The sequence below is a fragment of the Macrotis lagotis genome, chromosome 5 (genome assembly GCF_037893015.1).
Source record: "Macrotis lagotis isolate mMagLag1 chromosome 5, bilby.v1.9.chrom.fasta, whole genome shotgun sequence".
Classification (NCBI taxonomy): Eukaryota; Metazoa; Chordata; class Mammalia; order Peramelemorphia; family Peramelidae; genus Macrotis; species Macrotis lagotis.
This window is the reverse complement of record NC_133662.1, coordinates 66,030,458-66,057,702: the sequence shown is the minus strand read 5'-3', so window position 1 is coordinate 66,057,702 and position 27,245 is coordinate 66,030,458. Positions and strand designations below refer to the sequence as shown.

General features: G+C 34.0%; 1 long non-coding RNA gene across 1 annotated transcript in view; it reads left to right on the top strand.

The window, feature by feature from the left end:
- The first annotated feature begins 649 nt into the window (after nt 1-649).
- The window catches only part of LOC141489731 (uncharacterized), a 164,438-nt gene continuing 137,842 nt past the window's right edge, over nt 650-27,245 (top strand). Inside the window, exons 1-2 of the long non-coding RNA XR_012468975.1 lie at nt 650-722; nt 23,855-23,920. This is a non-coding gene — a long non-coding RNA (uncharacterized LOC141489731). The remainder of the gene's footprint in view (nt 723-23,854; nt 23,921-27,245) is intronic.

The following is a 27,245-nucleotide window of genomic DNA, read 5'->3' as shown; positions in this document are numbered from 1 at the left end:
ATAAACAAAAACAACTTGAAAGAATTTAAATATTTAAAAGAAAGAAGAGGTGGTAGAAAGCATGGTCAGTAATAGAGTAGTGATATAAGGAAGGCTATTTGAAATTGTAAAGCCCTTTATAGATGTGAACTGTTCTGATTAGGATCTTCTCCAGAGAAGGACTCAGAAGAGGCTATTCATATATGAGGGCATTTATAACTCAGGTGATAAAATCTCTAATTTTAGTGTTCCACCTCAAAATTGTATCTCCCTATAATGTGGGGTAAAAGGCAACAAATATATCTGGGCCTGACTCTACTGCTCCTTGACTTTGAGCTCCATTTCTAACATAGGTTCATATATTCCTTTCTTAGTCAGTAGAGTAATTCTCTATTCCCGGGGTTCTTCATACTGTTGCTGGATATAGTGAAGACATTCATTTGACTTTAGTCTTATTATAGCTCAGAACTCTTGAACTCAAGTGATCCACCAACCTTAGCCTGTAGTAGCAGGGACTACCATGTACAGCCAGTTTCAGTTTCAAGTATTTCCTAAATCACATTGCTCCATTATTCTATCATTCCATATTTCCATTATTCCATCATGAGTCAAAGGTCAGTATTATCTAATTTCAATTGACTGATGTGGCTTGATGTTAACACAAACCAAAATCATAATGACCCACTGTGAATCAAATAAACCAGCGTCTAGAACACTAGACTTGCTCATGTCATGGAATTTATGTAAGTTCTTATATTCTCTTACCTCTTTGTAATTGCAAAAAAAACCCAAAAAACAAAAACAAAATAGTTTTAAAGTATGTAAGAAAATAGATCCCACTGCAGTTACTTCTTTATGAAGTCTGAGAATAAAGACCCTAGTGTTCAAGTAGACATGGAATAAAATTTAATTTACAGACATACATTTGAAGGTGTTTAATAAATGTTGAATGTATGAACCAATCAATCAACAATCCATAAAATCAAGTGCTGAATAGAATCAGAATATAACAGCTCACACAGGACATATATTCTTGTTTATCTCTTTTGCTGTCATTTATCTGTGACTTTATTATTAATCTAGGTATTTTTGTTATTTAAAAAGAGGTCCTAGATGACTAATAATCATTATAACTGCCTATCAGAAAAATAATTAAATAGAAAATTGTCTTCTTTTAGTCTATGCTTTTAATTATGAGGAAGGAGGAAAGAGTCAATGTATCACAGTGGAAGTACATCCAAATGCAATTTATTTGTTTTGCTATAACAGGAGTGATTTGGCTAGCAAAATTTATCTTCATCTTCTTTAGTATTCACAATGGAATGGTTATCCTTACAATACAACAGTTTGCATACATAGTATGAGATACAAGAGAGATCAAAGTAACTGGAGATTATGAAGGAAAACTCCTTCTAAATGGTTTTTAAATTAAAAATGAGGTTAGGAATAAGATAATTCAATATGTTAAAATTTCAATTTCTTCTCTCACTATTGAGAGCTGCTGTGGGTCAGCATAACATAGGTGAGGCAATATAGTACAGTGGATAGGCCTGTAGACTTGCAGTCAAGAAAACCTGAATTTGGTGCAGCTAAGGTGGCCTAGTAGAAAGAGCATCAGTCCTGGAATCAGGAGGACCTGAATTCAAATGTGGCCTCAGACACTTAATAATTGCCTTGCTTTAGACCTTGGGCAAGTCACTTAAGCCCATTGCCTTAAATAAATAAAATTTAAAAAGTAGTATTAAAAAAAAAAAGAAAACCTGAGTTAAAATCCAATTTACTCAATGTCCTCATTTATAAAATTAGGAGTTGAATTTCATTGCACATGAAATATCTACTATCACTAAATAATTGAATCATATGACCAATGCTTTTATTCAAGCAATATGACTTCTTTTTTCTCATTTCCTTATATTTTCCCAGCATAGAGAATATATGTATATATGCAGAGGTCTTTGCAGTTTAAAAAAAATAATTTGTTGCTATTTTTTGTTTTAAATCATCTTCATTTCCATAATACCCTTTCCCATTCCCTGACTGAAATAATTTATTCCTTGTAACAAAAACCCTTAAAAAATAGTAAAACTAGCACACTAATTGCATCTGAAATCATATGTGATGTTCCACCTCTGAAGCCCCGCCCCCCAGCTATGCAGAGAAATCAGAGAAGTATATTTTCTCATCTAATAGTCCAGTTTTGTTTTATGGGTTAAGGAACTTCCTGTCTACTATCTGACTAAAGCATGGATTAAATTAACAAAAGGTTCTGCTTACCTAAGGGACAAACTTGTGGTTATTTTAATCAAGAAAGCCCGAAGCAGAAACCTGAAGGTTACAAAAGTTCCTCCAACAGTTCTCAATCAGGTCACATGCTTTTCTACCTACAAGTATTCTGGTTTCTTGTTATATAAATTTATTTGAGATTAAAGAACTTCAGTGTATTTTACTATAATCTTTTTATGGGAAAAATGCATGACAGCATGAAAGAGCAATAGATTCTAATAACTAGTTCACTAAAGTAGGAGTTTGGAGACTCAGATTCTTTTCTCAGCTCCACCATATATATATATATATTTATTTATTTATTAAAAGTCTTTTAACTCTTTCCAATTCCAGTTTCTTACTTTTTAAAATTTATTTAGTTATTATTTATCGTGAATATCCTTGTGGTACTTACAAGACATCATGGAGAATACAAAGATGTATAAAACAAGCATAAGACTTAAGGCATTCATTCATTCATTCCTTGTTTTCATAGGTATTCATTGTCTACCTAGTATGTGCTAAGAATGTACAGGATTATATAAAGATATATCTGTCCTGTGATCCAGGACCCCCCCCAAAGCAATCTGGGATGGCATAGCCTGACCCTAGCAATGGATCAACTTCTACTTTTGATGTAGGGAGGTGCTTAATGAATGCAGATTGGTCACTCTAACCCCAGATTAAAATATAGAGGAATTAGATAAAAATCATGTCCAGACTCCCTCAGTTCCACAATGGAATCCAATATGTAATATAAGGCATGGGGCAAGTCTTTATTTTGTCAATGACAGAAAAATGCAAAGATGCAATTAACAAATGTGCATGAACAAATTAAGGGAATAAAGAATACTTGAATAGTTCTGTAAAATCATTAGTCTACCACAGAAAGTGAAAAATATTTTGCATTGAACTAATACTCTATAATCACAAACCTATAGCATTTGAACAACTCATGAATATGTAGCATGGATTTTCTTCTTGATTGTCTTCCTCTCTTTCAAGAATCCTGCTAATTTCTCTGATAAAGGGTTCATTTCTAGGATATACAAGGAATTGATACAGATTTAAAAAATGATAATTACAAATTGCTAAATGATCAAAGGATATCAAAAGGCACTTTTCAGAGGCAGATATGTTGTCAATAGTCATTTTTTAAAATGTTCTGATAATCACTGATAATAAGAGAAAAGTATTTAAAACTTTAAGTTCCACCTCAAAGCCATCAGATAGGCAAAACTGACACAAAATGAAAATAACAAATGCTGAAGGGACTATGGGAAAACAAGTACATTATTGCACCACTGATAGAACTGTGAATCAGTCTGACTATTCTGGGAAACAATTTTCAATGATTCCCTAAAAGCTCTTAAACTAAGCATATCCTTTGACCCAGCAATACAACTACTAGTTCTACATTCCAAAAAAAACAATAAAAGAAAATAGAAAAAGACCCATATGTCCCAAAAATAAACTATTTTTATGGGGGCAAAGATTGTAAAGCAAGTGGAAGAGTAGGGGGGGGTTCTATTAACTGGAAAGATGGTTAAACAAGTTATGATAAATGAATATGATGAAATATTATAGAGCTATAACCAGTGATGAAGAGGCTAGTTTCAAAGAAGGAAAGTTTCAGAGAATACTTTTATGAACTGATGCCAGAACAAGTTAGCAGAATTGGGAAAATAATTTATAATAATAATAGTGTTATAAATACAAACAACTTTTAAATACTTAAGAACTTTGATCAACATAGTGACAAACCAGGATTCCAGAAGACACAGGCCAAAACATGCTATTCATTTTGCAATCTAAAAGTGATTGAGAAATGTTCTTCTGCTATAAACCACCTCTGCAACTTCTAGAGAGAGGGAGGATCGCTCTTACCTATTTTTTTTCAGTTCATAAACCTGTAAATTCAAAGCAGAGAAAAACAAAAAACTAAAAAAAGAAAAAAGACAGATTGAGTCTATTCCATTATTGTTCACTATTTTAGAATAAAAGGTGGCTCCTCTTATAAAAGATTGTCTTCTTGTGACTCAATCAATTATCAGGAGGCAGCCCCAGTCACTTAGGACTAATCAGAAGAGTTCATTGTATTCTCTCAATAAAGGGCCTAGCAATTCCAAGTAATCTCTTCAAACTGTACAACTCACCAAACAGATAGGACTGACCCCCTAATCATCCCTATTATTGTCTAAAAATTGAAGCAATCTCTGACCTCAAAAACTTTTCATTCTAAAAGGAATGAAGACAATTATCAAACAATAAATTAGAAATTATAATATTTATAATACAATAATATTGTAAAGGACCTAAGAAATGACTCAGGCCAGATATGTCAAGCACACCAAGGCAACACTCCTGAAGACCATTTCAGAACCAAATTGAAATTGTCAAATATTTAACCAAACAAATACAACAGAACATAGATAATATTACATTTTAAAATTGAGACACTCCTGTGACCCATAGGAATTCTTATGTATAGGTTAGTAGTTTCCATTTCTATTTGAATTTGATACCACTGATCTAGGTCAACCTTCTCATTTTACAAATGATTTCATAGGCCAGATAACCTGCCTAAAGAGACTTAGATCATGAATGACAGAATTGGGTTTCTTATCAGGAACACAGATTATATGTTTTATTCCAAATAAAAATATGTTTTTTTTATATCTTCTCTCCCTCTCATTAAAAATTGAGATTACTTAATAACTAATAGATATAAATCTATAAATTACCAATTATTATGCCCTGGGAAATAATGATGCCATGCTTATTTCTCTATTTTTATATAATGGGCAGCATTGTGTAGCAGAAAGATCTTTAGACTTAGTGTTACAATGTCTGGGATTGAATGCCGGCTCCCACCCTTAAGGCCCACCTTCATCACCTCAGAATGGTCATCAAAGCAGATCCATGTTTCTGCAGGAGTTCCTTTTTTTCCATTTCACTACACAAAATGTTTGTTGAATGATCTAGCTTTTTATTGGCTTCATCTTTATTTGGGGGCCCAATCAACCGATCTTCTTTTCCAGGTGCATGTTTCTTTCCTGACTTTTATAACACTTTTCTTATAGTTAACATTGTAGACTACCCTTGTCTGGTATATACTTCTCTATTGCTTCTGGGTAGGCCTCCAGTTGAATTCTTCAGGGACTGTAGAAACCCATCAAAACCTATGAAATTTATTTACTTTTTTCAGTCCTAATACACTGATATTTTCTTCTTCCTATGAGCTGAGGAAGTAATGAAAAATAGCAACTGCTGTTTTACTCTATAGAGTATGGGAAAATGTTTGCAGTTAGGCACTCAGGCTAGCAAGTGGAGACTGGACATAAAGCCTCTTCTCTTGTGTAGCCCGTAGTTCAGTATTCTGCTGTGAAGAAACAAGACCTTGACCCAGGGAATGCAGGTGTAAAAAGAAAAAAGAGATTTATTAAAAGAAGTTACAATACAAAAGAAAGTGTTAGAGAAATTAAAAAGAGATTAAAGAAAAGCCACGTGAATTGCTAATTAATCTTGACAGACCAGATGCCAGGTTCAACAGAAATCCAGAAAAAAAGAGAGAGAGCTTCTCCTGAAATCTCTTTAAATGCTCCCTCAGGGTCCTTGGGAAGAGGTGGTGACTTAAGAGTTGCCGAAATCCAAAATTGGAGTTTGCTTTTTGGGGAGGGGTCTGGGTTGCCAGTCTGGGTGGTCTCTTGGATGTTGCTTGCCTTACCAAAGAGAATGTGGCCATGGTTAGACTGAAAGCCAAGACGGAATGTTTTAAAGGAGTGATAGAGGAAGAATGAAGATTTTTTTTTAACTATTCAAACAAAAGATTTACAAATTTCATTTCCAATTGATTTCAATATTCCTCATGCCCATGGTTCTCTGCAACACTCTGACCAGTAAAACTAGGGTTACTTAATGCTTGAGTCCTGTGCAACTCAACAGATTAAGAGGGACTCTTGAATTTAAAACTTTGTTTTTTCTCCAAGAATCATTCAAGGCATAGCATTGAAGAAAATCATATTTTGCCCTTGCTCCTCAGTTCCCTGATGAGTTCCCTCCCTATATCTATGCACATAGTTACTTACAGTAATTGAAATAACATCATTTTAGACTCTGTGGAACATTTGTCCCTTTAGGACAAAGCCTATTTTTTATGTCCTTTTCCTGAAGGACAAATACAGAATAATAGGTTCCAAAAATTATTAGTAACAATAATTCTTTCCTTACCTTATTTGCCAAGGAAATACTATTCTAGAAAACTTGTTATTTTCCCTTATACCTCTGGCTGTAAGCTTTCCTCTTTTATTGGACCAGGGAAAAATTATGACCCTTGACCTCTCTTCCTTACTCAGAATCCTTCAGAAGTTCCGCTAAATCAGGGAAAGTGCTACTTTTAAACCAAGGAATAGGTTATTTGTTACATACAACGATAATCATTCCTCCTTTTTGTTTCTGTTTTTCCTTTTCTTATTCTCTCCTTCATGTTTCCTGCTCTCCCTGAATTTTTAACACATATATATTTAGAGATTTTAATTATAAGGAAAACAACAAAATTAATTTACACAATGTATATATACTTCAGATAAAAAGGAACTAGGGAAACAAAAGTAGGTAGTATTCCATCAGAATATATGATTAAACAAAGCTAACAGATGTTGAGATGTTAAAGAAGAAATCCATACCTTTCTTTTTTAGGAAAACAAAAATAATACTTTAATCCCTTTAATCAGGCAATATATTCTGTGGCTTCAATCCTGATTTTATTATTTATTTTACTTAACATCAAGGGAGATCTCTGAGACTCCAACAATCTGAATACAACAAATAGAATTAATTTTTTAATTAAATTTTATTTTTTTTCAATTAGCAAGCTTTAACAAATTAACAATTTTCTCGCCCTCAACCTCACTTAGGGGATTTAGTAAAGCGGTGGAACAGGGAGGGAACTTATTAGTCAAATTGTCTAACAAATTAGGCAAAAAACAAACCTGTCAGGTAGTGCAGTGGGTAGAACCTTGGACTGGAGTCAGGAAGACTCTGACTGGGCAAGTTACTAACTTATCTCTGTTTCAGTTTCCTCATCTATAAAATAAGGATAAAATAGTATACATTTTCAAGTCTTATTACAGGGATAAAATGATATAATATTTATAAAGCAGTTGAAAACTTTGCTGTCATTATTATATTATCAATTCTTTTAAAATGTGTATCTCATTCTTCGTGTTTAAACCATCGTATCTATTTCAGGATATAGGTAGCACTTTTCAGCATGGAACTTCCAGAATCATGGTTGATTATTGTATTGATCAGAGTTATTAAATCTTTCCAAATTGTAAATTTCTATAGTGCTGTTGTTATAGCTTGAATTGTTATCTGGATTCTGCTTACTTCATTCTGCATAAATTTTTAAATCTTTCCAAATTGTAAATTTCAATAGTGCTGTTGTTATAGCTTGAATTGTTATCCAGATCTGCTTACTTCAATCTGCATAAATTCATAGAGGCCTTTCTACAATAATACCTACAAGAAAAATGTTATAAAAGAGAGTAAAAGAAACATGCATCTCGAAAAGAAGATGGGCTGATCAGGCCCTGTTCATTTCATATGGCACATGATGTTCCATTACATTGATATGCAATTGGTAATTGGTTCAGCCATTCCTCAATTGATGCTCACCCCTTTATTTTCCTGACTCCTTGGAGTCAGGAGTACCTGAGTTCAAATCTGGCCTCAGACATTTAATAATTACCTAGCTGTGTGGACTTGGGCAAGCCACTTAACCCCATTTGCGTTGCAAAAACCTAAAGAAAAAGAAAAAAAGAAAAAAAATTCATTGTAGGGATGGACATAGCACCACCAGTTAATATCTAGACAAAAGAATCCTCTTTATTTGTAGTATAAGCTACTGCTTCCCTTTTCACTACTATGCAGACTTCTAAAGATTTTTCAGGGGAAATGGAGCAAATTATCCTGACTTTGCAGTCATATGCAGACCTATTAAGGAGACTATTTAGTAAAGTCATGACCTATTTAAAGGTATTTGATTCTCTGCTCAGGTGATCCATAAAGAAATTATTCCCTTAGGATCAAAGGAGGGATTGAAAAGGGATAACATTTAAATCTATTAGTAATGATTACTTTGACTTATTTTTAATTTAATTTTAGGATTAAGCTTCCTTCTTTAGGAAAAGCTAACCCTAACTGTCAAGCCAGAGTAACATAAATATTCTCTCTCTCTCTCTCTCTCTCTCTCTCTCTCTCTCTCTCTCTCTCTCTCCCTCACGTTTTCGGTGGGTGGGTGGGTGGGTTAGGCAATTTGGGTTAAGTGACTGGGCAGGGTCACAGGTCACATAGCTAGTCTCTGAGATTTAACTCTAACTCAGATCCTTCTGACTACAGAGCAAGTGCTCTATCCATAGCACCATCTAGTTGTCCCTAGGTTAAGACTAGATTATTCTTAGATTTAGTGAGTAAATAGATTGTTGACACTTTATATTAGTGGCAGATAATTTAGAATAAGGAATTTGTAGGAATAAAATAATCATAGAATTATAAAACTCTTTTTAAAGTCAAAATTTCCCTTTTTTTCCATCTAGGGAAAGAAGTTGACTAAAAGTTTAGTTCTTTCAAGATTTAGAGTATAAACTCCCTTTTTTCTCTTGAGCTAGGGGTTAGTATTATAAATCTTCTGGCAGCAAGAGGATTGGGTGATTGCTAACTACAAACCACAAGTTCCTCTTTCCTAGTCTTAATTCAAACTACAGACTCTTGTATAAGTAAGCTTTCCGGATACAAAAGGCATCAGCTACAGCAAAAGGACTTCTAATGTTATCTCAGCTAAGTGTTGCCAACTGTATAAAGGACTTGTCCAATGGAGTTATGTTTAAAACAGGTATCTTTTTAAAAATTCCTCTTTTCTATTATAAAAAATAAGCTCTGTAAATTATGCTTTTGTCACTAATTTCTGATGAATCAGCTGACTTGATTTGATGGCAACCTAACAACCATTGCTATTAAATCATTATTTACTTGCTTGGAAACATTGCACCCCAGAATTATTTTCTATTTCATAAATTGTGCTAAGAATTGGGGACAGAAAAATAAAAATGAAGCTTTACTTGCTTTCATGGATCTTAGACTCTCTTGGGAAGATACAACATATACACACATATATGTATGTACATATATATACATGACTATATATACATATATGTATACATATATTTTTATATATAGATAGAGAGAGAAGTAAAATTAAGATATCTAATTCAAAATAAATATGTTGTTGAGGGAAGGAGAATACTAGAAATTGGAATGATTAGGAAAGGCTTCTTAACAGGAACTTAATGACTTAATGATACTATGAGAGAGTGCTTTCTAGGCAAGGTAGAAGATCAAAGGTAAAGGAATGGGGAGGCGTAATGAAATTTATGAAAAACAAACAAGACAAAAGGCAAAAAGACTAATTTGGCTAGATTGTAGAGTTTAGGAAGTTAAATTGTATATGAGACTTGAATGACCAAATGAAGGACTTCAAAGGCCAAACAGCAATTTATATTTAATCCTAGAAGAATAAGAAACCACAGGGGCTTACTGAATAGGGGAGTAACATTTTGGGCATGTACAGAAGGAAAATTACCTTAACAAGTGAGGAGAGAATTTGTGCTGGGGAGAAACCTGGGACAGAGAATAATTAGGAGACTATTGCAATATTTCAGGCAAGAGATAATGAGGACCTGAACTGATATGATGGCTATGTGACTAATGATCAGAAAGTAAAACTAAAAATAATATGGAGATAGAAATGGCAAAGATTTGATGACTAGAATGAGGAGATGAAAATGTCAAGATTTTGGTTCTGGAGAAATATGGTGGAACTCATCAAAAATAAGAAAATTCAGAATGAATGGATATAATATGTTTTGTCTTTTTCTATGTATTGAGTTTGACATGTCTTTATTGCATAAGTTTGAAATGTCCAATAGACAATTTGTAACTTAGGGCTACAACTAAGAAGAGACATTGGAAATAGATATATCTTAGAATCATCCAAAGAGATAGATACCAGTAGTTATGGAGGATTACGATTATCTGAGGTAGTTGTTCCAATCATTTTGTCCTTTACCATTTTGTCTTTGGAGATTTAATCAAACAATACCAATTATTTTTTAAAAAGCTTATTTCCTGTTTTATTGTTATTTCTTTAAGGTTTTAGCTTTTACAAAACATCATGGCCCTTCAAGTTTATATGATTTCCTCTTCTGCAATTTGACGGGGTTTATATTCAACAGAACATTACTGAATCCTCAATTTGCAAAATTCCTAACAGTGAATTGCAAGGTTGTCTTTTTGCTTAATTAAAATTTGTCTATTTCTAACTGTCTCTGTTTATTTCTAACTATCTTCTTTATAACTGAGATAAAATTTAGGTTACCATAAATATTTGGGTAAAAAAAAATGAGCAGAATATGTTATAGTGCCTGTCAATGGACATAGATGGAGAAGTTGGGTAAATGATAGATCTTTTCTTGGAATCTCTACATTGCTCCCTGTAGAAGGGGTAAAACTGGTGACTTTAACGCAACTGTTTTGGCTGGAAATTTCTATATAAGTGCATGGCCTTCCTTCATATCCCCCTTCCTTGTTACTCCTTTTTTCTGTTACCTCTTGTGCCACTATCAATTCTTTCTGAACAAATTTTTATAAATTCTGAATGGAGCTGTAAAGACTGACTTCATTGTTGAAGTCCCCACCATTTCTTTGCAATCAGTTTTTCCATACTGTGTCAGTCTCTTTAAAAATTCTGAGTTGTTAATATAGAGAACATTTTGGGACTTTACCCAAAGGATTAATACCACTACTTGGTCTATATCTCAATGACTTAAAAAAAGAGGGCAAAATGACCTATTTGTACAAAAATATTTATAGCAGTTCTTTTTGTGGAGGCTAAGAATTGGAAATTGAGAGAATGTCCATTAATTGGGAAATGGCTTTAACAAGCTATGGTATATGACTCTGATGAAATATTATTGTGCCATAAGATATGACAAGCAGGATGATTTACATGACTTATATGAATAGATGCAAAGTGAAAAGAGCAAAACCAGGAGAATATTATAAATAGTAACAAAATATAGTATGATGAAGACTTGTGAATGACTCAGCCATTCTTAATATACAATGATATAAGACAATTTCAAAAGATTCATGATGAATCTTTCCAGGGAAAGAACCCAATACTATATTTGATCTTCACAGCAACCCTGAGAGGTAAGTTCTATTATTATCTCTACTTTACTGATTAAATTAAAGGTAAACAAAGGTTAAAAAATAACTTTCTGGATTTGAACTTGGACTGACCTGATTTCAGATTTAGCACTTTATCCACGGCACCACTTAGCTGCCTTTCATGAGTAGAAAAGTCACTTCTGGAAGCTGAAATAAAGAAAAGAGTGTGGAATGATGTCAATGTGTTTGGAGGTGAAGAGATAACAAAAAAAGAGGACCCTTATGACAAATGGCTTCTATTTTCATAGTAACATGTGAAACAAAGTCCTCACCTTAGAGAGTAGAGTGAAGTAGAGAAATATGAGGTATTACATAGTTCTCCTAGTTCTAAATTAGTGAAGTATTAGGGAGGCAGTGTAGCTTAATGAGTGGAGTGGGCTTTGGAATCATAATCACATTAGTTGGAGTGGGCAGAAGTTTGAATCCCACCTCAGACATTTGATATTTACCAGCTGTATGATCTTGGGCAAGTCACTTAACCTTGATTGCCCCTCATCCAGGGCCATCTCCTGGAGGAGAAAGTGAGACTTGTGATTTAGCACAGCATCCCCTCAAATTCAATTCATGTGCTTGTCATGGCATCACCTCCATGTTGACCTTGTTTATCATGCATTGTTATATAACTACCAATAATTAGAATTTTGTTCTTTATCTTGACTGTAAGATCTCTGAGACATTCTATGTAGTTCAATTAGTCCTTCAAACCTAGGTCCCTCAGGTAAAATATGAGGAGGCTGAGGTCCAGAGAAATGAAGTGATTTGCACACTGTAAGTAGCAGTTAAGATTCAAACCTATGGCCTTAAACTTCACATTTAGAGCAAAGAGCAGGGTTTGTGTTTCAGATACATTTTGAATCTCTCTGGGTACTTCCTACAGTATCCTGTATATAGTAAGTATAGAGGGCCAGCCCCAGGGAGTGATATTCACTATCCTTGGTGATCTTCTTCATCAGAGATATGTATGGATTATTGCTCATTGTATGGATCCGTTGGCTCACCAGTGAACCCTGACCTAGGATAATCTGTGGCTCCAGGATAGTTGTAAAAGGTTTGATAGAGAAGCATGCATTTTTCTAAGAACAAATATTGTAAATTTACCCAGGAACTTGTAAAACTGGTTCTCCTTTAATTGATCATTCCTGAGACAAATTTTTGCTATAAAAAGTCTGAGTTTCCAAAAATAAAGTTGGTAGATTTTCACTTCCCAAACTTTTGTGTTTGAATATGTTTGTCTACCCGACCTGACTCTCGGAAATTCATGTCCAGACCCACACCAGAGCTATCGTGGGCGATAAGTAAGCACCTAACAATTGTTTTGTTGATTCCTGTTTGGTAACCAACTAAATTCGAAGAGACTCATATCCAGAGATTATGAATGCTGACTAAGAAAAGAGACTGCTACTGAAGAAATTAGTCTGAGATATAGAAAAGTTGTGATCTACTTTTTTAGGAGTATCCACATGAATGAATTGAGAGTTCCTTAAAGTAATAGCATATTCTATTACATGAATTGATAGGAAGGGAAATGTTTGCAAGAATCTGAATGAAAAATTCCAGTGCAGGTTTGGTTTGTTTGTCCATTTGTTTTTATTCCTAGCAATGAAGTCATGGAAAAGCAATAAATTTCGGAGGTATCCAGAAACAGAAAATCAAAATGATAAAAACTTAGCCAAGTGAAATGAAAGGAAGAAAATTTATCAAAGGTTGCTTACCTTGATTTGCTAGGCTAGAGGCAAGCATAAAAATTGTCAAGAAGAGAAGAAGACATTGAAGGAATAAGTAGTTATTCTGGTTTTTAATTTTATTAGAGATTTTCAAGGGTGCTGAAGAATGGGAATTAGAAGTCAGACCTAGAAGGTGGAATTAGAATGATTCATGTGATGCTAATAATTAAGCCAACATTCACTTATAGGAATGTCTGAGTAAAAGAATTGAAAGTGTCAAGAATAGAGCCTAATAAAGGATGGTCAAAGAAGGTGGAATGATGATAAAAATGGAAGGAAAAATAAAAAAGGTAGAATTTTGGAATTCCAATGGGAGAGGAAAGCATAGAGAGATATCAATTTACTAGCAGTAAAGAGCTGAAGGAGACATTTGGAAAATAACTTTAAACTATTTTATTGATATTATTTTTCTTTTATATATCACTGTTAATCCCTGCACACAAATAGAAGTCTCCCTTATAACAAATAATTATTGTGGAAAAAACCTTCTATCCTTGTCTGAAAATGTTATGTCACTCATTTTGCATCTATAATCCACCACTTCCCCTGGAACAGGAAACAGGAAGCATACTTCATAATCAATGTTCTGAAATCACAGCAGATCACTATATTGATCAGACTTGTTAAGTTTTTCAGTATTGTTTCCTTTTACATAATAGATTTTGTATAAATTATTTTCCTGAGTTAACTAGCATACTTTATTCTGTATCAGTTCATATTACTCTTGCAGAAGAGAGAACTTTTCTACTGAGTCTAGATTTTAGGTAGGATAATTAGATCTATTGCTTTCAGAATCAGAATTTTAAAAGATTACTTATGAGAAGGTATCAGTTCCTTTTGGCAGACTAACTGAAGAAAAAAATGAAATAAAATAGACTCCAGTTTAAAAAAATGACTTTGGTTATATTTTTAAAATTAATCTATTATTATACCAGCGAAAAATAGTCTTCTTTCTAACTTTATATCAGTAAGATTACATCATTTACCAAAGCTTCCTAACAAAAGTCTCCTACAACTTGTCAATCCTAGTTGTGTGACCTTAAATTTCAACATATTTAGTACTATTTCCAGAAGTCAGATAAATATTTTATTGTATACATTTTCAAGGAAGTTTCTAAATTTGGTCTTTTAAAAGACAACCCCTCCCTCTTTTTTTTTTAACAAGTGAAAAGAAAGTGAGTTTTAGGCACTTACAAATTTGACCTTTTATGGTCAACTTTATTAGAAAGATGAAAAAATACTGTTCTGACAGCCTCTCTGGAAATGCAGTATATTTGTTAAATATTTCAATATTCAACACAAGTTATTAATAGTAACCCAGAATATAATATCACTACCACATTATTTCAGTGATTTTTTTCCACATAAAGATTTCATGAATTTCAAAACAAGCCTGTTATATTTATTGGCCCTTTTTTCTTCCTTTAATGCAAAGGTTTGAAGAAAAGAAAATGTAATTTTATGTAGTATAATAGAACATGAAATTTCAAAGTAATAGCATCTAAGAATTGTCATATTAAGTTAATTTATTCTGTTTTGTAATGTAATAGTAATTAATAATATGACAAGGGAATTTATCTTCCATAACTTGAAGTATTTTCATATATATTTTCTCATTTGTCCTCATGATCTTTATGGAAAGATTATTTTTCCTAGTTCGTAAATGTAGGAATAAAGCACAAGAATAGAAGTGATGAAAATCTCACATTCAATTTCAATATCTATTACATATGTCAACTAAAACAGGTGCTATAGAATGCTTAGAGCTTGATCAGGTATCAAAGACTCCAAGGTCATCCACTGCTTTCACTGGGTCATCATCAATCATCCTGACTTTTGTGTATGACTCAGGAAAAGAGTAATGCTGATGACTTTGTGCAACTCTGCCTCCCTTAAATCCAATTCAAGCACATATCAAATTATCACCCATGATACCCTTGGTCAGCTATGAAAAGAATGGACAAATAATATCACATATGTCCCCTTCTTTTAATTTATACAGCCATCTTCAGTCCCTTATTATCACTCCTTTAGAGTATTGAAATACTTCCCTGAATGATCTGTCTGCCTCAAATCTCTTTCCATTCTAAACCATCCATTACATAGTTATGTAAGTTATTTTTCCTAAAACACATATCAAAATATTTGATCCCCTACTCAATATATTCCAATGGTTTGCTATTATATCATAAAACATATATTCCTGTATTTTACCAATCAAAGCTTAAAACTGACTTAAGACTTTGGGGACATTCTCTATATTATTATCCTTCACAAATTTTAAAATCAAATCATGCTAGTCAATTCAATTTTTCTCCCATAGGTAACACTTCATCTCCTATTTCTTTTCCCCTATGCCTAGAATGGTATAGGGGGATAATTTAAATTTAAACCACTCCCTCCTGAAATTTCTTAATTCTTTCAGTTCTCAATTCAAGTGTCAAATTCAACTTTTTCTAGTCTCTTGGTTTCCCAGTCCTTTTTTTAATCTAATGTTATCATGTATCTGATTTGTATGTGTTTTCTATATACCTCTATATATGCATGCAGATTGCCCTGTTAAAATATAAATTTCTTGATAAAAGACATTGTTTTGCTTTTGTCTTTGATCATCAGTTCCTAGCATATATTGGTTGGTTGGTTGTATGGTTTTTATTCTTTGTTATTGAAGACCAAAATGGCATCACTATATTTGAGCCAAATTATAATGTCTCTGACTGTGGCTGATAAGACTGATACGAGCTCAGAATGCTCTACCACAGGTCAGGCGCAAATAGAGCATATGAATGCCTTTCTCTAAACTTATTTATATCATGTTTCCTTTGAGCTGCTTCAATTCTGCCTTGCTCATATAACTCAGCACCCTAACTGGGTGGTCCTGTGCCAGTGTCTCCCATGCTGTTCTTTTTATTTATTATTTATTTTTTTTTTGCAAGGCAATGGAATTAAGTGATTTGCCCAAGGTCTAGTTTACTGATTAAATCAGAGGTAAACAAAGGTTAAATGACTTTCTGGATTTGAGTGTCTGAGCCCAGATTTGAACTCAGGTCTTCCTGACTCCAGGACCGATGCTCTATCCACTGTGCCACCTAGCTGCCCCTCCCATGCTCTTCTTAAGGGTGACCTGCAGGGTGTCCCAGTATCACTTCTTCTGATCCCCCTTGTGAGCACTTGCCCTGTGAGTTCTCCATAAAATTGTCTTTTTGGCAAGTGTACATTTGACATTCTAACAATATGCCCAGTCCATCATAACTGCACTCTCTATAATAATATTTGAATGCTAGGAAATTTAGCTCAAGAAACGACCTCTGTGTCTGGTATCTTCTCTAGCCAGGTGATCTTTCAGATTCTTCTTAAGTCAATTTAAATGGAAGCGATTTAGTTTCCTGACATGGTGCTGGTAGACTCTTCAGGTTTCATAGACATACAGCAATGAGGTCAGTACAATGGCTCTGTAGACCTTCAGTCTAATACCTCTTCTCTCTCACACTTTTGGAGCCTCCAAAATATTGAACTAGCTTTGGCATTGCAAGTGTCAACCTTATTGTAAATGTGTACCGCCCTGGAAAGGACACTGCCAAGGTAAGTGAACTTGTCTACAGGACTCAGAACTTCTCCATTTACTATAACTGATGATTCCACATATGAATGATGTGGTATAGGCTGATGGAGCACCTGCGTTTTCTTGGTGTTAATTGTTAGACCAAAGTTAACACAAGAGAATCAATCCATACTTTGTTACTTCTCAGCTTCAGAGGCTGCATTGAGGACACAATCATCTGCAAACAGGAAATCTTGCACCAACACTCCCTCTACTCTGGTCTTGGCTTGCCTTTTCAATTTGAAGAATTTACGAGCAGGGCAGTAGTTGACCTTGATGCTGTGTTCAGCATCAGTGAAGGCATTTGATAACATAGCTGAATACATCATGCTAATAAAAATGCTAATGAGCATGGAAGCAAGTCCACAAACTTTTTTCACTCCATTCACTCCTAGAATATATTATTAGCTGATTAATAAATTTTTATTTAATTGATTTTCATTTCAAGGAGCTTCAATTAAATGACTTCTATGTGATAAACATAATGCTAGACTATGGGGACAAAAGATGAAAAAATGACATGATTCCTGTCTTCAAGGAGTTTATGTTCTGCTAGTGAAGGTAGCACATGTAAATTAATACATATCATAGACTAGGGTATAGTAGAAGGTGAAGAAAGACATATAGAAAAGGTGCTCTAGGAAGAGAGACAGAGAGACAGACAGAGAGAGAGAGAGAGAGAGAGAGAGAGAGAGAGAGAGAGAGAGAGAGCACTTTGATTTGCAGAGTGATCAGGAAATACTTTAAGAGGAAGAAGCATGTGAACTGAGTTTTGAAAAAAGAGAAGGATTCCAGAAGTCAGACATATGAAGGTAGAATTAACAAGAATAGCAATGCTAATGAACTCCCTGTGAAGAGAATTAAATCATCATTGCTTTCTACTGGCCTGTTTAAGGGTAAATTCTATAAACTAAGCTATGAACTCTATCACATTTATCTTCTGTTTGCAGTTATCTTTATCTTCCCCCCCCACAGTAAGTGATTAACCCTCTTCCCACCCTTCTCATTAAGACCTCCTACTGTCATCTTTGTTCTCTGCCCATTATTAAGAAAGAAAAGAATCTGAAAAATCAATTAAACTAATTGACTAAAGAACTACCTATGGCATCTTTACTCATTCAAGCTATTACATTAATGTGATTTGCTTCTATTTTTGATCCAGTATTGTGGAGTAAAAGACTTTTCCTGTTAAAGGCATTTCAGTTATAAGCAATTGGGTTAGTGGATTGAGAGGTTGAGTGAAGACAGATTCCCAGAAAACTGAAAAAATATAATAATGACAAAGGTCATGAAATTGTATCTTTTTTTTCACTTTTTATGGTGTTTCAGGGACTTAGGATGAACATTGTCAAGGGAAAACATTCCATTTAGCTTCTAGAAGGGGACACATAGCTGCTCCTTGGAATAAAGAAAAATATTGAGCACCTAAACCTACTCTACCTGCTTCACCTAGTTGTAAAACCAGTCTGCCAACTTTATATCTACAGTACTTAGCAATGTGCCTGGCACTTTGTGAACACTTGATAATTGCTTGTTTACATGACTACTTCTAATTCTTCCTTTTTTGGAATGAGATCCAGAATGACACATTGCAAATAATTCTTCTCTTGCTTTTTGAAGAATGAAATTATCATTAAGGTAAGACAAGAACATATCAGCTGAGAGTTAATCAATCAATAGTCCTTTATGTCAGAATCATCCCCAAATTAGTGAAAACAGAATATCTTGGTAACTAGGTTTTATCTATTAAGGACTGATCTCAGAATCAGGAAGACCTGCAATCAAGTCATGCATCTGATATTTACTAACAATGTCATTGTGCAAGTAACTTAACCTTTTTTTACTTGAAATCATCTCTACAAGACTATAAATTTATAGATTTATTTGCTAGAATTTCCTTATGAAGAGTTCCCTAAATCAGGAAAATCATTTGTCGTCTCAAAAATCAAATTCTAAATCTCTAAGTTACATGTAGGAAAAAACCCTAAAAACCCAATAAAGGGAATAAGTAGAACTAGAATTCAAATTTACCGATTAATAATTGTGATATTTAAGGGAATTAAGGATAAATGCAATATCACCTAGACAATGTTCTTTTATTCTAAACAAAAATATAATCAGTTCTCTGTGTATCCTCCTCTTTTTAAATTAGACTTTGCTTCAACATCTTTACTGTTTAATTAAAATCATGTTTGCACTGATTAATGATAATTATTAAGACTAAATAATGAAAGGAAATTAGGTTAGTTGATAATGACCTGTTCTTGATGACTTTTCTGCTTCCCAATCCCACAAGTGCTACTTCCTTCCCTCCCAAAGTTATCTTGTATAGTCTTTGTATATGTTTTATATGTTGGTCAATCGTTAATCAATAGATACAAAGTGCCTATTATATATCTAGCCATATGTTAGTCTTTGGATTTACAAAGTAGAAAATAAATGAAATAACTTCTAATCTCCATGAGTTATATTCTAATGAGACAACAAGAACGCTAACAGATTTATATATATATATATATATATATACACACACACACACACACACACACACACACACACACACACATACATAATTATATTCACTAACAGCAGTTAACATTTATACAGGACTTTAAAGTTTAAAAAGCATTCTACATTTGTAGCCTCTGAATTTCAAAGATAGTTGGTGTGAGCATTGATTTCCAAACCAATGGACTTTGGAACTTATTTACTCTATGACAAAGGTACTAATGCTATTTTAACTTCAGAGATAAAGAAACAGACTGAGAAATGCCTAGGGTCACACAGCTAATGTGTCAGAGGCTAAACCTCATTCAGGTCTTCTTGACTTCAAGGCCAGCTCTCTAGCCATTAAGCTATATATCTCCCAACCCAAAATTGGAAAGATCAGAAAAGCTTCGGGCAGTAGATGCTGTTTGAGCCTCTTTGTGGTTGTGCATGTCTCTCTCTCTCTCTCTCTCTCTCTCTCTCTCTCTCTCTCCTTCCAATGTAAATACTTTGAAGAAAGGGATTATTCACTTTTCTTTTTGTATCCTCAGAGCCTAGTATGGTATATGGCACATAGTAGGACCTTAATAAATGTTGATTAATGAATGTCTTCAGTGGGAATATTTAGGGTTTGTTTTCTTTATGTTCTTAGAGAAACATCAAATGCTTAGAGCAGAGGAACCACTTATGAATTGTTTATTGAATTGAGCTGGGTTGGATTGAATCAGAACCTAAGGGTCTGAATTGCTCAAGACCTGCTAAGGGTCTGAATTGCTCAAGATATAATGAAAGTCACCCTATTCCAAGTTCTAAACTAATCAGTACTTCTTTGGGAACTTTCACTTGTCTAAGCCTTAGACTTAATACTTCAGAACTCAGGTGGGTTTCTTTGTTGTTTTTATTGTTACTTTTCAGTCATGTCTGACTCTTTGTGACCTCATCTGGGGTTTTCTTGGCAGAGATTCTGAATTGGTTTGCCATTTCCTTCTCCAATTCATTTTACAGATGAGGAACTGAAGTAAACATGGTTATGTGATTTGTCCAGAGTCACACTAGTAAGCATCTGATGATAAATTTGAATTCACAAAGATGATCAAGTCTAGCACTCCATCCATTATACAAACTGATTTCTATTTAGAGAATTATATAGCTTCTAAGTTTTCATTCAACCCGATGTTTATATTTTAATCTCTTCTGGCTCTGAGATAATCATTGACTAGTCTCCAAACATGTCTCTTTGTTCAGTGACCTTGCCAAGATACTCTACTAGGGGTATGCTGGATTCATCTTTAGTAGGCTTTTTCTCCCTTGACATTATTAAATTTTCTGCAAATTCTACAAATCAGACCTTAAATTATTTTTTATTTATTGTTTATACTTAAGAAAATTATAGAGGAAATGTTAGTATTGCAGTTTAAACTTAAAAATTTATACTGAATACATTTTAGGGGAGGAGAGGGGACAGCTAAATTGTTAAACATTTACCAACATACTCCAGCTCTCTTTTGTCACAAATGACTGACTTCAGTCCTATCAAAGTTCATGCTTTGTTTAAACCTCTACTTGTCTACTTTCTCTAAACTTTCCCTGTATTTTATTCACATTTTATGTACGGCTCCACTCCCCCCTTTAGATGACAGGGATAGCTAATATACTAGACAATAAAATCAGTATCCAAAAATATATTGAAAATATAGAATCCTGAGATGAATCTAATAAGATGAAATGCAGTAGGTATAAAGATCACATTTTATACTTGTTTTCAAAAATAGACTTTACGCATATAAGATAGTATACTGATGAATAAAATTTCCCAAGAGTCAGAGTTCTGAGTAAATTATAATCAATTTTATTAACTATTTCTAGAAAGCAGTCAGCAATCTATGCTATATACTATCAATCCTCAACATTCACCTGTTAGCTTTTGCAACTTCAGTGATTTGGGGATTTTATTACTAATCTCATTTTCACTTTCAAGTTGGCATTCATGCAGAATAAGGGCTGTTTGGTAGAGAAAAAAATGGGAGTCCTAATGAATCCTTTCACTGGCACCTAGAGTTCTGACTCTCTTCTGCACTTGCCTCCCTCTCTTGAGTGCAGCATTGCCTGCTCACCCTGTGTCCATTCCTAAGAAAGCCTAGGTTGCATGGGCCTCAACAGAGGCAAGTGCTTTTCATATAGGAACAGTTAATCTGCTAAACTAAAGGGGAGTTTAGAGATGTTAGATTGCCCTTTTACATTTTTTAATCTCAAGGTTCTTCTGACATTCTTTCCCCCTGCTTCCCCAACTAATCCTGTATTTCTTCTCCCCTCCCTTCCAATTAATGGGTTATTTCATGTTTGCTGTGTTAGAGAAAAAGCATATTATCAGAATTAATGTAAAATGATGTAGATTAGATTGGATAGCATGTCCCTTCCAACACTGGAATTCTGTGACTTATAGAATTATTTAAAATTGCAAGATGCCTTAAAAATTTACCAAATCTAGAATGCTCATTTTACTGATTAAAAAGAGACTCACAGAAATTGTTTTATCCAAGATTATACAGATACTAAGTGGCAGAACTCACATTTGAACCCAAGTCCAATGATTTCAGATTTAGTGAACTTTTCACTGCACTGTGATTACTGCTATACTATCTTTCCTGAGACATGAACATTACCATTTTAGAAACTGTCTACACTACAATAGTTATGGCATTGTCATTTGATTGAAATTTTTTAAATGTTAAATGAGATTTCAGGGGTTTTGTACCCGACTTTAAATGTCTTCTGGTATATAGATAAGTTTCAGATCCAGATAATGTGGAGAATGAAAAACGTCTAAAAAAAAGCATAACTTTTATACTTCTATAAGATGGTCATTTCATACAATAAGACCTCTAGAACTTTTTTCCAAAAAGTCTAGGTCGTTATGGAGTCACAATAACATGGCAAAATGCTGTGCAAAAGAAAAAAAAATGTTCAATACACAGAGAACACATATAGGGTTCATGCATTCATTCCCCTGAGTTCTTTATGAAGGTTATTTTGAGACGGCAATCTTGTTTTCTAGGGAGGAAAAGACCCAAGACAAAATTTCAATTTTTAAATCCTATTGGCAAAGGGAAAATTCACACCAAAATGTAGTCTGTCTCTAGGGTATCAGAAGGAGGTGAATATCTGTTAAAACTCAAGAATCATCATTTGTATCTAAGAAATTTAGTGAAGACTGTAGAAGTCAGCCAGAAAGCAAGACATTATGTAAAGATTTTTACACTGGTCTTGATTCACTCTAACATAAACCTAAGATACTCTTAAATACACACTCAAATTCAAGCTCCTAAGATACCAAATAATATATATTAACCATGTTTATTTGCTTAAAATAGCAATCTGATCTATGTACACATTCATTTTCATCATATTTATAAGAAGAAAATGTTTTTGAAAAAAGCTAATGACTCCATTTCAAGTGATTTGTCCTCCAATTAAATCAAGAAATCCTTGCAGGTTATTTCTACTTGTGTTTATGTGTTTGTGTATTTGTGTGTTTGTGTGTGTGTGTGTGTGTGTGTGTGTGTGTCTGTGTGCTTCCCTCGAGTTTTATTGTAACTAGATATTTCTGGTTTCTGCTTAACTAATGAGAAAGAAAACAAATAAATATATTCTTACATTTTCAAAGCAACCAATAGAACTTAGGCTAAGCAATTCTCTTTAAAATCTGCATGATCCTCTAGAGACTGAATGGAAAATAACTGACTCAAAGGCTTCATAGTTTTACGAAATGAATGCACAGTATTTTTTAACCATATCTGGAATAATATATTTAAAAAATAAGTCTGATTATTTTTATTGCACTTTACCTATTGATTTTCCAAAATTGAAGAAGTTTGTCCTCCTTCCAATTACTTAACCATATCACTACATAAAATCTTTAAAAAAATCCAATGTAACAAATTATAGAAGATATTTTCAAAAAAGGCAGAGGACCTGCATTTGAATTCTTGTTCTCCTTCCTACTCATTACCTGGGAGATTCTGGTCATATTCCAACCTCTTTTTATACTTCAATTTTCTAATCTATAAAATGATGAGGTTTTGCTATATGCCCCCCAAGGTCCCTTATGCCTTTAAATCTATAATTCCATTATGAAGTAATTTAAAAAAGAAAAACAAAAACCTAACCCTTTCTTTCCTTTTTCCTTTCCTTCCTCTTTCCACCTTCCCTTCCCTCCCCTTCCCTCCCCTTCCCTTCCCTTCCCCTCCTCTTCCCTTCCCCTCCCCTCCCCTTTCCTTCCCAACAATCTGATGATATATATGTATGTATATATATATATATAAAATGCACATATTATTATTATACTCATTTTACATATGAAGAAGAAGAAATTGAGAGAATAAATGACTCTTTCAAGACCAATTAGTAAAAGCAAGTGGTCTGTTGTTTCAGTTGTATCTAATTCTTTATGACCCCATTTGGAATTTTCTTGACAAAGATACTAAAAGTGATTTACCATTTCTTTCTCCAGATCAGTTTACATATGAGGAAATTGAAGCAAACAGGGTTAAGTGACTTGCCCAAAGTCATACAACTAGTAAGTATCCGAGTCCAAATTTAAACTCAAATCTTTCTGACTCCAGGTCCAGCATTATATCTATTGAACCATCTGTTTTCTTAATTCATAATTTTTTGTTCTTTATAGATAAACTTGACTGGGGGGGTAGGGCAAGAATAGGAATATATGTAAGAATAAGCAACACAAGACAAAATGGCATGGGTGAGTTGTGATTGCTCCAGCTGGGACAGGGGAACAGTGAGGAAATAATTCCACATTGATAATATTATGGATGTATCATAACAGTACTTAAGTTTTAGGAAGCACGCCTAAGACAAATGAAATCAGGTAAATTCCTTACTTCTTCTAATCTCCTGGAAAAAAAGGAGCTTGATTTTATTGAAAAAATATTAATTTCCCACATATAGTATGAATTATTAATTTTTTTTCATTTCTCTTACTCATGTTGCTTCTGCCAGAGTAGCTAGGGTAGGGGCGATCCAAGAGAGACAATTGTGGTTGTTTTAAGTGGGAAAACCACTATGACTCATGAGGGTATGAAAAATCATAGATTTTAATTAATAGATTGCTGCAAAATGTTTACAGGTTAGGTTCTTTAACAAGGTAAAGAAAGTAAGGTTTTTGTTTTTGTTTTTGCTTTTTAATAAGACAGTGAGATAAACAAAGAGACAGCTACAAGCTGGACTGAGGGGAATAGTAAAGACAGTTAAGGAAGAAGGGAAACAGCCATGGATCAGTGACTGGGCTTAGATCAACACCAGTCCAGTAGCATGGAGCTGGCATCACATGGATCCAACACAGAGAAATGGGAGGACCAAACTTCTATAGAAAGCCTAGCCCAAGAGTCAGACAGATGGAAGAGAGGTAGGAAGAAGTGATTGAAGTTGTTTTCTATTATCCTAATGAATTTACATATGAGAAGAGGGTAAAACTGAGCAATGGAGAGGGAATCAGAGATCCAAAGAAAATGCCAGATAAGCATAGATAATAAAAGGCTAGACCAATATTTCTCTATTTTTTTTCTTCGACACATGTCACTTTTTTCACACCTTAGATATAGGAGTAATAAGAGAGTCACCAATTTTATACTTTAAAAACAGTCAAGTTCATATATCTAAGACATTTGGGACTCCTAATAGCTATTATAAAAATATAGTTCCCATATATCTAAATTTTTTCAAGGAAATATCAAATGTCTCTGTCTAGACACCAGTTTACACCCCCCCATTACTCATTTAGCTGCTTAAGGGTGGGGAAAGTATAGAGAAAAGTATGATTGCCTCTCCTTTCTACAACATGTTCTGAAAGCCCCAATCTAAATTAAATGAGCTACAAATACCAAAATATTTTGTTATCAGTACCATGACATTATTGTTATTAAAGCAACTAAATCTCTTACTCATAGGTGGACTCTCAAGTTACCTTAGAGTTACCAAGAATCAACATCCACTAGAAACTATAGCTTGCGAAGTCAGCATGAGGCATTTACCTTTATTAAGCCAACTAGAAAGGCTATATTAATTTAAAGCTATAAAATATATCCAATCAAACAACACAAATTAAATAAAATAATAAAAATAAATAAATAAAAAAATAAATAAAAAATAAAAAAAAATTAAAAAATTTAAAAAAAAAATAAATAAATAAAATCTCCCTCTGAATTCCCCCAAATAAATAGGGAAGTATACTCAATTACTTTGGCTTTCTTTGATTGGCCAAGAAGTAGCTCAGCTCAAGCCCAGGCCATTGTTTGGACTTTGATTGCTCAGAGTAAATATGAATAGCAATTGTTTCTGTTTTGATCAGATAACCAGAGTTCTTCCCCTCCCAGGGTGACTTTTTTTTTTTTTAACTAGGAAAAGAGGTCATTCTTGCCCTCATTTCCCACCTAGCCTTAATCACTGACCTCAGTCAAATTGAGACTTGAGGAAGACTTTTAGCTTAAAAAGACTGTCTCTCACTGTATTTGGGGCCAAATTCAATTGTCCTGATCTATGGAGATATCTCCAGAATATAAAATGAGGCTGGTGACTTTGCACAGCCCTCCCACACTTGGACAAACAATAACAACCACACTACAAGTAAGATAAGGTAAGTAAGAAGCATGTGAAATCAGAGCTTTCAGGAAAAGAACACTTGCTATCTAGAAATACACACAACTTTTACAAAGTGGCCAGGAAATAGCTGTAACTGCATCAAGTCACACCTCTGCCTGCAGAGTTGGCACAGTCCTTTGGGGATATCATCCTGTTGTTCTTTTAGAGCAGTGCTTTGCCTCTATTGGGTCTCATCAAGTTTATAGCAGCAGGGTTTGCTGGTCATCTTCTTTGAATCACTTACCACTGTTTTCTACTAACATCTGCTAAACTGAAGTGACTAATAATCTCCCTTGAAAGAGAGAGCTTAAACTCTGCTCAGCTAGGCAGTCCTCAAGAAGCCAAAAGAAACCCTTAGACTAAGAGTAAGTTTTCATTATGATACTGATCAGCCTCAGCCAAAAGTTGTAGATTGCCCTGGTATCAGGTCCCCTTGTAGTATCTGAGGTCCTTTATTTTACACTTAGTCCCCTGGCCCTTTCTTTAGGTGTGACTTGGATACTGACAGTTTACTCATCTGGACTTTTCCTCATGTGGTTCAGGTATGAGCTGCCTAAACACTTTAAGTTGCTTGGGTTTGCTTCCATCTAGTTCCATGTAATGGTTTCAACCAAGATACCTGCAACTTTTATTCCCTCAATGTTACACTGCCTAGGTAGTGATTGTGAATCTGTCACTTATTGTGGCATTTCCTGCTCTGGCTCCCATGTAAGTTCCATGAACTCTGCAGTGGCATTGATCTAACTCTGAATCTTGCTATGCATCTATGTAACATATATGATGTTCCTTCTGTATACCTTAACTTGACTCTACGTAGGAACTCTTCAGGTTTCTGCTACTCTTCTTATTCAGTCCTGGATTGGACAGAGAAGATGATTGCCATTTCTCTTTGGCTGTCTTTATCCTTATACCTTCTGGTTCATTTTTAATGAGATTTGTGAGGAATATTCAATATTCAATCATATTTCCAGAATTTCTTAAATTGAGATTAATTTTTTCCCTGAGACTGATTCTTGGGGTTTTCACTTGAACTTCCCTACCTAGCTAATTATCTGTTTGAAGATTACAATATTTATATTTCCTGCTTTTTAAAATTCGACAATTATCATTTTGTAATTGTTCTTTTTTTTCCTGGATTCCATCAAAAGATGAAGGAAAAGTAGAAAGAAGGAAAAAATAAAAAGGAAAATGAGAAAGAAGAAGGAGGAGGAGGAGGAGGAGAAAGAAGAAGCTATATGAAATTGTGG